Source organism: Sturnira hondurensis, unplaced genomic scaffold (assembly GCF_014824575.4).
Source record: "Sturnira hondurensis isolate 20B ecotype Veracruz unplaced genomic scaffold, ASM1482457v3 Scaffold0024758, whole genome shotgun sequence".
NCBI lineage: Eukaryota > Metazoa > Chordata > Mammalia > Chiroptera > Phyllostomidae > Sturnira > Sturnira hondurensis.
In genome coordinates this window covers 671,516-682,974 of record NW_028097389.1, presented here as the reverse complement: position 1 = coordinate 682,974, position 11,459 = coordinate 671,516, and positions in this window count along the sequence as shown.

Here is an 11,459-nt window from a genome sequence, read left to right as displayed (position 1 = left end):
CATACAGTGTTGACTGTACTATAGTCTGCCTTTTGTTAGAATGGCAAAAGTAAAATGGGTGAAAAGAAAGTTGTTGACAGTATCCAATTTTACTTTTATTTTAAATATAAAAATTTTATTTTACTTGCTTTTTTGAAGATTTTTAACATTTTAAACTAAATGGTATCTTAAAAAATTTTAAATCCAACTTTTCTTTTTTTAATTGTTGTTCAAGTATAATTGTCTCCATTTTTCCCCTCTCCCCTGCCCCAAACTTCCCCACCTACCACCCTCAATCCTACTCCTCCTTCAGCTTTGTCCACGGGTCCTTTATACAATATCCTTGATGACCTTCCCCTTTTCCCTCCCCTCTGGTTTCTGATAGTTTGTTCTTTATTTCGATCTCTCTGGTTATATTTTACATGCTTGTTTGTGTTGTTAATTAAACATTTTAAGGAATATTTGTTTGCTTAATCTTCTAATCCTGTTGTATTTTAAATGAAACACCACAATCAATTTTTTACACTGGCATTTATTTAAATGTATTACAATGTAATGACAATCTAATGCTTCACCACCAGAAGATTAATTCTCTTAAAACAAATATTGTCTAAATGTGATCCATGAACCAGCTGCATCTCCATTTCTGAGACTTTGTTAGAAATTAAGTTCTTAAGAACCAAGTTCAGATCTACTGAATCAGAAATTCTGGGAGTGAGGCCCAGCAATCTGTGTTTTCACAGGCTATTCATGTGATTCAAATGCACATTCAGTTTACATACTACTGTCTTCAATAATTGATTTTGTTGTAGACATTTTTATAATTTGTATATTCATTCAAGCATCCATTTATTTATATATGTGTATACAAACACATACGCCATAATTAGCAAATATTGTGTGTATTGGGAATTTAATTCAGCAAATATTGCAGAGTATTTCCTTCTTTTGAATTCTGGCAATGTTTACATAGGAATATTTTTAATCAAATATTTGTTATAATTTGCCAGTGAAGACATCTGGACCTAAGTTGTATTTGTCGAAGTTTGAAAACTATAAATTCATATCTTAAGAAGTATGGTACAACAAAACAAACAAGCAAGCAAAATATTACCAAAGACACTGAAATAGAGAACAGGCTGACAGTGACCAGAGGGGATAGGGGAGGGAATTTCAGGGGAAATAAGGGAGGGATTTAGAGGAACCTATATAAAGGATACATGGACAACTGAGAAGGGCGGAAATTGGAGGGAGGAGGGAGGATGGGGGGTGGGATGGGATGGGAGTAACAGACAGAAAACTGTACTCGAAAAATAATTAAATAAAAAAATTGGGAAAAAAACAAACTTAAAAAAAGTATGGTACAAATTATCTATACAAGTTATCTATACTTTAATTAACTTTCATGTCTTTAAGAATTTTGTATCATCATTATTGTCAGAATTTATCCTTTTAATGTCTAATTTCTGAGTCCATGTTACTCTTCATTTTGTCACTAGTAATTTGATTCTTTTCATGTCAATATGGCTAGAGTTTACCAAGTTTTACTGATTTATTTGGTAAATATGCCTTGGGTTCTATGAAGTTTTTTATAGTTAATTTATTTTTTATTTAGTTTTTCTTTGCTCCTGTTTGCTCTGGGTTAAATTTCCTCTTTTCTAGATTCTCAAAGTGGAAGCCTATACAGTTGATTTAAGATATCTCCAATATAGCATTTAATGCAACAAATTTTCTTCCATGAAACATTGAACAGAATTCCACAAATTTTGCAATTTTTGCATTTTATTTAATTTTTGTCTAACTTTGTTATGACTGCCTGTTTGACCCATGGGTTATTTAGATGTGATCTCTAATTTCCAAATATTTGTATATTTTAGGGTATCTTTCTGTATGGTTATTCAGTTTTATTGTTGTAAGAGAATATGCTTTGTGTGACTTATATTTTTAAAAATATTTAGATATGGTCTTTATTACAGAAATTATGATCTTTTGGTGAAAGTTCCATGTGCCCTTGAAAATATTTTATCTTCTGCTATTGATTGGGGGGTATTCTATAATTATTAGTTAGGTCCACTGGTTGATCCTGTTACATACATCTACTTTATTCTGGTTGATTTTGAGTCTTGTATAACTTCACCGACAGAACTATAGAATTTCATTCTTTAGCTGTCATTTCTCCAGAACATTTCTGTACTCTCCAGTGAACAAGGACCCCTTTTCTGAATTACCCCGGCCAGAAAACAGTTTCTCTTAGCATATTAGCTGCTATCATATGATTGCTTGCACTTCTGCAGTTAGGGCCCACTGTGGTTCCAAATCATGAGTGAAACACAAGGTGAAAAAAGAGGGACTCACCCCTTCTTCTCCACGGAGTCTTCAAGTTTTGACTCCTCTCCACAATCCACTCTTTTATAGTGTTAATACTTTCAGAATTCTCGAGTAGTTACATTTTGCCCAAAGTTTTCCAGCAGTTTCCCACAGGAGAGGTAGGTTCAAACGAGATTCCTGTATCCTTTTCTGGGGGGGGGCAAAATGATTTATTTATTTATTTTTTAATTGTTTTAATTTTTGTTCAACTATAAAGCTATATTTTATATTAAAAATAAGTCTTTTTTGCTTTTACTTATACTCAAAAGCATGCTTTTCACTGGTGTTCAATTCCAAAACTAAACTATTTGCAATATCCATTTAATTGTCCTTAAAACAGAGTATGTCATTGAGACCCTCGTTGTGTGACTTGCAGCTGTTTTCTTTTGAAATCCCCAGTGGTGTCTCTTTTTCAAAGTTTCCCAGCCTCTCAACAGCAGTCACCATCCCAAATGATCCTTTCATCCATGAGACATTTTCCCGCACATCCCCGAAACTTCCTTCTTGTGGGTCTACCCCTTCATTAAGTAGCCGCCCCTCACCAACACTACTAGACCTGTGCCTCTTAGATCAGAAAACATAGATTCTCTATATCTTCCCCTAAAATGAGGAATTGAACGCCTCTCACATATTAATATGGAAAAGGAGTCATTATTTTATCTCGTCTATATTAAATAATCATGTTAGTCTTAGTGCTTCTCTGTATTCTACAGTTTTAGATACTGAACACTCTCTAAGTATCCAGTAGTCGGTCAGCGTTTCCCTTAAGGAATGGCAATGAGGTCAGAGTTCAATATATTACCACTACCGGCAGTGAACTTACTTCCTCTTTTGTTATGGAACATATTTTAAGGGAAAGCACAGTTAAAACATCAAATCGAGGTTACCTATTGATCTGGTCGTCTGTTAAGAGTTGTGTATAGCTCTCCCCTGACTTGTAAAGCTCCCCTCCTCCTATATGTAATGATGAGATTGATTTTTAAAACTGAATATTACACTTAATATAATCCTTTCCCAATCTCCTCACATAACAATGGTTTTATTTTTCATAGTATTTTATTTTTCACTTGTATCATCTTTATGAATTTAATCTGTTTTACTATGTGCCTTGGGGGGATTATGTCACATATGTATTTGATAAGCATGCGGTTTAGAAGGTGTTGTGAACACAAGTCAGAACTACTCATAGTTGAGCCTGAGATACAGACTCACTTCTTAGGTTACACTGGCCCATTAATCAACACTATGGGGTAAAGTTGTGTTCAGTAAGGATTTGTCTTTCCCATATATACATCTATTTTTCTGCACTATACTAAGTATATGTATTATATATAAATATACAAATAGAAAGATACACATGATTTTTCTTTCAATTTCTTGGCATTCTGCTAAAGATTTGTCTATCTTTGTTCCTACAGAGTCTGGTAAAATTGCCTTTTATGAAAATAAGAAACCCTCTCCTTAGGCCAGGTGCATAACTGCTTGACAGATGTTATACTCCTGCTTTACCTTCCCAATCACTGTCTTAGTTAGATTTACAGCTTTTTTTTGTGCAGAGAGTGCTGGGTTTCAATAAAGATGCCAATAATTTCACATGCATTGACCTTGGCATGGAGTAACTTTTCCAAAATTGAGAAACAGCAGCTGTGTAAACTTGTTATTTATCTTCTTTGCACACAACATGTTTACTTCTTTTTTTACTTTTTTCTCATGAATATAATTCAACATTTTTGTTGCCTCAAAGTTGTGCATAAAAGAAAATAGGTCTGTAAGTGCTCATCGTAGTGGCAGATATTTAACTCCTTAGGATTCTCACTGAAAAAGCATTTGTGTTTTGGAGAAAAGTTTAAGCATGTATAAGAGGCAGACAAATTATAAAAGGTCCATTCTAGTGTGTTCCTTGCATCCTTTTATATTGCCTTAGGGAACAGACACAGTAAGGTCATAAAAATGTTTTATTTAAGTCTCTAACAACTTTTGACTCAGAAAATCAAAAGTATTAATGTATATCCTTTCAAATATTCAGGTAATAATCATGGAAAATCATATTTTTAAGAAAAAAATGTATGTATGATATTTAAGTACTTATAAATAGGAAGAGTAAGAAAAATGCTAATATTGTCTTCTCAGAATATATGATATGATAGGCATATTATCATTATTGTTAAATGCCGTCTCAGTTAAATATAAATAGGAGGGAATAATGCTCATCATCAAAATTTGTGCCATCTAAAAATACATGCTATGCAAACAGTGAGAACTTAGATGACCTTTCCAAAACCGTGACTGCTGATCACTGGATATCTTTAATTTTAAAAATTATTTGACTTTTTTGTGTGTCTACTTAACTTTCTCAATTCCATTTTACAGTTTTCAGTGGTTTTATATATTAAGGTAGTACAAATTTGAGAGAATACTCTTTTTACAAGTTTTCTAAGAATTAAAATGTCAGGATAATATGATTTTTTTAAAAATAATAAGAGCAGCATTTTCGAGTTACAGATTTGAAAGTTATAGTAATATAAATTAATTTTTCCTCTTAGTTACTCCAGTGCTTACTACAATATTCACACTTTAATAGCCAATTTAAAAATTCATCTTTTAAAAATAATAGAGCACAGTAAGTGCAGGAATGCATATGTATCCCCATAAGAAACCAGCCATGTGACAGCATGGCCGTCCCGGCAATCCGGACCTGCACTGTGAACACCGGGCTGGCGCCCCAGTAGGGGTCTCCATGCTGAATGTGTGTGCTCAGGCCTCACAGGCACAGTGGACCCCCGCTGATCCCCACCACCAGATGCCACACGGTCTCTGTTTCCTATCTCTGTTGCTGTGGGCTGGGGATCCCTGTGTGGGGTTAAGGCCTTTTTCCTCCCTCCCGTAAGAATTGGCTGACACATTTTGAAATGAGACACATACTTAATAGGAAAATCAGGTATTAAAAACCAAGAGATATTCTTCCAAAAGAAATACTAATTGAGGAGATGTTCTGTGAAATGTGCTTGTATTAAAATTCAAGTCTTTTTTTCCCCCCCACTCAAGCCTTAGCTTAGGCTGTTTTCCTTCTCTCATTATTCTGTCAGTGGGTATGTTGCTCCTTACATACAATTTCGTTGGGGGTTTAACCTCAGTCCCAGTACCCTGCGTGAAAACATTGCCTTCTCTGCAGAGTGGCCATTGAAATGCAGGCTTCTTGCTTAATTACACAGGACAGCCATAGCCAGCTCTCCTGCATTTTTGTTGTTCTTGCCTGTTGCATATTTTCTCCACTTTTTCTGTGAATTCATCTATGTATGTTATGGATTTTTTAAAATGTACTTTATCAATCTGTTCTGTGTTGAATCAAAGTCTTTTCAAAATATTTAGTTAGCCATTTTGCAAAAGGTAGAAGTTTAATCTTGACAATTTTTTTAAATGTGTAGGTGAAGATTTTAACCTATTTTGCTTTAGTTAGTAATTTTCTGATTTACTTAGGTCAGTTTATTAGGCATTGAGTGAAAGAGAGTGTATGCTAGACTGGCATTTTGCTACATTTATTCCCAATTCTATTCACATTTTTTGCATTCGTGGATGTGATTCTTGTTGTTTCATTATTTAGTAATTAGCAATTTACTTTGTAATCACTTAACATGTAATGATATATTATTTAACAATGATGTAAGTTATTTTCTGAATTATTGTCGTGCACTGCTAATTTCTGATGGAATCATTTCATAATCTGATTGTCCTATGAGTGAATAGTCCAAAAGCATAATTCCTTTTTCCAAATTTTCTTTAGTCTATGTGAATCACACATTTTTACAAATAAAGTAGGTTCTTGTTCTCATGCAGCGATGACAGGGGGTTTTTTGTTTGTTTTAGGAGTTACATGTTTTATTTTACAAAAACATTAAGTATCTAGCAAGCTCCTGAGTACTAGACCAAATGTACTCACTTGGAAGAGAATTCCATTTACTCATTTGTTTATATTGTAGTGAACCTGTTGTATATCACAGTGCCTGACACATAATAAATGCCTGGCACGTTAAATATTTGGTGAGTAAACTGTTGTACTAGGGTGATTTTGTGACTTGGTCATGTAACATTCAGTAATCCAGGAACAATAGTGTGGTTGCCCACCACTGAAGATGGACAGTGTACTAATGACCTGTCGAGGAAGTCAGATAAGGGTTATATTATATTATTGAAATGGCTGAAACCATTAGTTAGTACATCCTTAAGTAACAGATGGGAGATGACAGAATCATTAGTAGAGGTGTAGACAATATGCAATGGTAAATTGTGTTCAAAAAGAATGCTTAATGAAGATTAAAAGTGTGATTGCTTCATGGGATTTATTTTTTCCTATATGACACATATTTCATTTGTATGTAAAGATGCCAAAGTCTTCTCTAGACTTTACCCAGGTAGTTAAGTCCACTGGATCTCATCATACGTAACATCTTAGAAAATTTGGTTTAAGTTTTTCAGTAGTTCCTCTTGAGACAGTCTTTTCTATAAGATTGTAGAATATCATATTCTTCTGTTTTTTCACCATCTTCATATTCTTTTGATATACATTGACAGCTTACCTTCCTTTTCACTACTTACATATTTTGAAACCAGTTCTTGGCCTTTTTCTTAGTCAGTTACCTCTACCACAGGAACTTCATCCATATTTCATTGTCAGTTAGTGTTTAGAAATACACTGCAGGATGGTAGATGAAGTATCAGGCCCATTTTTATGCTTGATATTTCTCATACGATATGTCACAGACTATTAAAACTCAATGTGTCAAAAGCTGCATTCATTTAGTACCCCTCTTGTTTCGTACTCCTGACAATCCTAGCATTGAAACTATACCCTGTCCCAGAGTTTCCCGTGAGTGGGGCCACCCTCCACCAGTTGTGCAAGCTAGAGTCCTTGGCTGACATCATCCCTAACTTGTCATTCTCATTCCCATATTCCTGTCAAGTCCTAATATTCAACATCTGAATACATCTTGAGTTTATTCATTTGATGTCATCTTCAATCCCTAATTTCTGATAAACACAAAAGTCTTCTTGTAATGACTGTAATCATTTATTTTTTTAATTGAGCCACTTTTGAACATGAACAAGAAGATATAAGTAATTACACAAATATAACTGACTTATACAAGAATGAATGGTCCTTGACAATCAGGAATCATTGTTCTCCCCACTTGCGGATCTTACCTTATCAATGCCTGTCTCTACTCCCGACCATTCTCAGCAATAAGTTAACTCTTGTTTTTAACTTTTGAATGTAATCTTCACTTATTGAAGTAAATTAACATGCATTACATTACTTTTGATTATATAGCACAATGATTCATATTTGTTTATGAATGAACAAATATGAATAATCACGGTGAAATAATCACAGTAGATGTATTTAACATCTGTCCTCATATGTAATTTTTTTTTTAATTTTTATTGTGTATGCTGTTACAGTTATCCCTGCTTTTTCCCCATCTTCACCAAGCCCCACACTCTCCCATCCCCAGACCAATTCCCATATTGTTGACTGTGTCCGTTGGTTGTGCATAAATGTTCTTCGGTTAATCCTTTCACCAATTTTTATTCCATCCTCCCATCCTTTCCAGCAGCTGTCAATTTCTTTTCTGTATCTAAGTTTCTATTACTATTTGTTCATTAGTTTTTTATTGTGTTCATTAGATTCCGCATATAAGTGAGATCATGTGGTGACTGTCATTATCTTGTATGGCCTTCATTTTGAAGTTCTTTTGTCAGATATAAGTTTTGCTTCCCTACTTTGTTTTCTTTTCTATTTGTGTGGAGTCTTTCCCTCCAACCCTTTATTTTCATCCTGTGGAAATCTTTTGGTCTGAAGTGGGTCACTTTTCTTATCCATGTATATGTAGTGTTATCAGCATATATATATGTGTGTGTATATACGCTGAAAACATATATACAGATATGTGTATATGTATATATGTTATGATTTCTTATACATTCAGCTACTCTATGTTTTGATTGGAGCATTTAATGCATTTAAATTCAAGGTTATTAGAGATAGGTAATTATTGCCTTTTTTATATTCTACTTATGTTTTTTTTTCTCTCTCTCTCTCTTTTCTTCTTCTTACAGAAGGTTCTTTAACATTTCTTCCAAAGCTGGTTTGGTGGTAATGCACTCCTTTAACCATATTTAGTTTGGGAAACTCTTTATTTCTGCTCCTCAGCACCAGTGGCAGGGGTAGCTCACAGTAGGTCATGATGTGCTGCTTGCACACGCATCAGTGAGAAAACCGGTTCTCTTTCCCAATCTACTCAACAAGTTGCCTGTTTTGGTCTCCCCCGCCTTTGTTTCCCCTGCTACTAGAGATCTCCTTTATGCCATTGCAGCCCGTAGAAGCCCTATTGCAGCAGCATTGTTCCTCCCTGAGTACGAGCTCATACACTGAACCCTTCAGCCTGGCACCCAAACTGTAGAAGCACTTCATGCTGAATTTACAATCTCTGATTTCCACAGGCGTGGTAGATCCTCACTGCTTCCCATGGCCAGAGATCCCTTCTTATTGCTATGCTTTTGTGGCTCCACTGTTCAAAGTTGGGGGAGCTCCAGCACTGCTATTTCAATCTGGTCTCTGTGCTGGCCAGACAGCTTGTGCACAGGGTCCTTGCTCATCCATATTTCAGCTCTTTTTAAAAATTTCTCTGCAGTATCCTCACCACAGACCTGATACACTATCCAGTTCTCTGCACATAAAACCTCCCCAAGGAACAAAGTGTCTCTTTGTCATTGCTGGTTGCAGCCTGTTAAGTGCCTCTGACAGACTTGGGTGCTGCCGCCTGGTCCCTTCTGCCATCTGAGCCCATATCCTGAGCTCTCCAGCTTGGCACTTCAGCAGTGGAAGTGCTGCTCGCTCTGAGCATGCAGCCTGGGTCTCACAGTCTCAGTGGATTTCCCCCAAGTCTCCCCTGATTTGGGTTGGGTAATCCCTGCATAGGAAGAAGGCCCCTGGCTCCAAGGGTGGGGGGTGGAGAACTCCAAACTTGCTGTTTCTGTCTGGTCTCTCAGCTGTGACAGAAGCCATGCACAGTGTATTTCCCCTTCCACTTAGAAAAACCCCTTACCAGATGCTTTTGTACTCCTTGATTTCAAAACCTCCTATCATTGGCAGATATATTTTCCCATGTAGTTGGTTGGTTCCCTTCTCATTTTGCTGATGTTTTCTTCAGCCTTGCAGAAGCTTTTTAATTTGGGGAGGGAGGATAATGGGAGAAGGAAGAAGAAGGGTTGTCAATGAGTATGTTTAAAGGACCTATGCACAAAGACAATGAATGGGGGGCGTTGAATATGGGATGTGCAGGCTGGTAGGGCTGGGGAGAGTAAAGGGGGAGAAATGGGGACAACTGTAATTGAACAACAGTAAAAAAAATAAAAATAAAAATAAACCTTCCTATCAGCTAAGATTCAGTTGATTGTTCAGGTTGATTGTCAGAAGTTCAGCTGAAAATCCAGGTTGGGAGCCCAAGCAAGTGGGCTCCACTTCTACCCGTTCCGCTGCCATCTTCTAAAACCAACAGTTAACTTTTCAAATGCAAACTTGTCGTCGCTTTTTTGCATTGTTCTTAGGATAAGCACAATTCCTAATATGGCCTGCATGGCCTGGAATAATCTAGTTCTTGCCCACACTTTCAAATACACGCTATGTGCTTCTCTCCATTTTACTCACTGTGCCCCAGCTATCAAGGGCTTTTGTTGTTTGTTTTTCTTGTTTTCTCAAATGACTGCACCTTTGAATTTCAGACTTTTGGATGACTTGGATGACTTTCATGACTTTGGATGACTTTTGAATTATACTATGCTTCCCTCCTCCTTTGCATAGGTAATCTCTATTCTTTATTCAAAACTTACCTGGTACTTAATATTTGACAAAGGAGGCAAAAGCATACAGTGGACTAAAGATAGTCTATTCAATAAATGGTGTTGGAAAAAATTGGGCATGAAAAAAAAAGAAACTAGACTACCAATTTATACCACGCACAAGGATAAACTCCAAATGACTAAAATACTTAAATGGAAATCGCAAAGCCATGAAATTCTTGGAAGAAAATATAGGCAGTAAAATCTCAAACATTTCGTGAGGCAATATTTTTGACAATATTTCTTCTCAGTCAAGGAAAACAAAGGAAAAAATAAACACATGGGACTGCATCAAACTAAAAAGCTTCTGCACAACAAAAGAAACTATCAACAAAATGAAAAGGGAACCCACTGAATGGGGGAACATATTTATAAATGATACATCTGATGAGAGATTAATTGCCAAAATATGTTAAGAATTTATATACCAGGAAGACAAATGACCCAATTAAAATATGGGAATGGGCCCTGGATAGTGTGGGTCAATTGGTTGGAATATTGTGCCATAACTGAAAAATTGCAGGTTTGATTCCCAGTCACGGTGCTTGTCTGGGTTGTGAGTTTGATCTCTAGTCCTGGACTTTGTGATCCCTGGATCGCATGCATACAGGAGGCAACCAGTCAATGTGTGTGTGTCTCTCTCTTCCTCTCTCTCTAAAAGCAATGAAAAAGATGTCCGTGTGTGAGGATAAACAACAACAACAAAAAACAACAAATGGGAATGGGCAAAGGACCTGAATAGACACTTCTCCAGAGACGTACGGATAGCCAACAGGCATATGCAAAGATGCTTAATGTCAGTGATCTTCAGAGAGATGTAAATCTCAATGATGATTACATCTTGATCATTGAGATGTAAATCTCAATGATTCTTAAAACCATAATGAGATACCAACTCATAGTTATTAGAATGCCCATCATTAATCAACAGTCAACAAACGCAGCGAGGATGCGGAGAAAAGGGAAGCCTGTGCACTCTTGGTGGGAATGAAGACTGGTGCAGCTACTGTGGAAAACAGTATGGAGTTTCCTCAGATGTTAATAATGGAACTGTCTAACTACCTTTTGACTCATCGATCCCACTTCTGGGACTATATCCTAAGTACCCAAAACACTAATTCAAAAAAACATATGCAGCTCAATGTTCACTGCAACATTATTTACAATAGCCAAGATCCCAAAACAGTCCAAGTGCCCCTCAGTAGATGAGCACATAA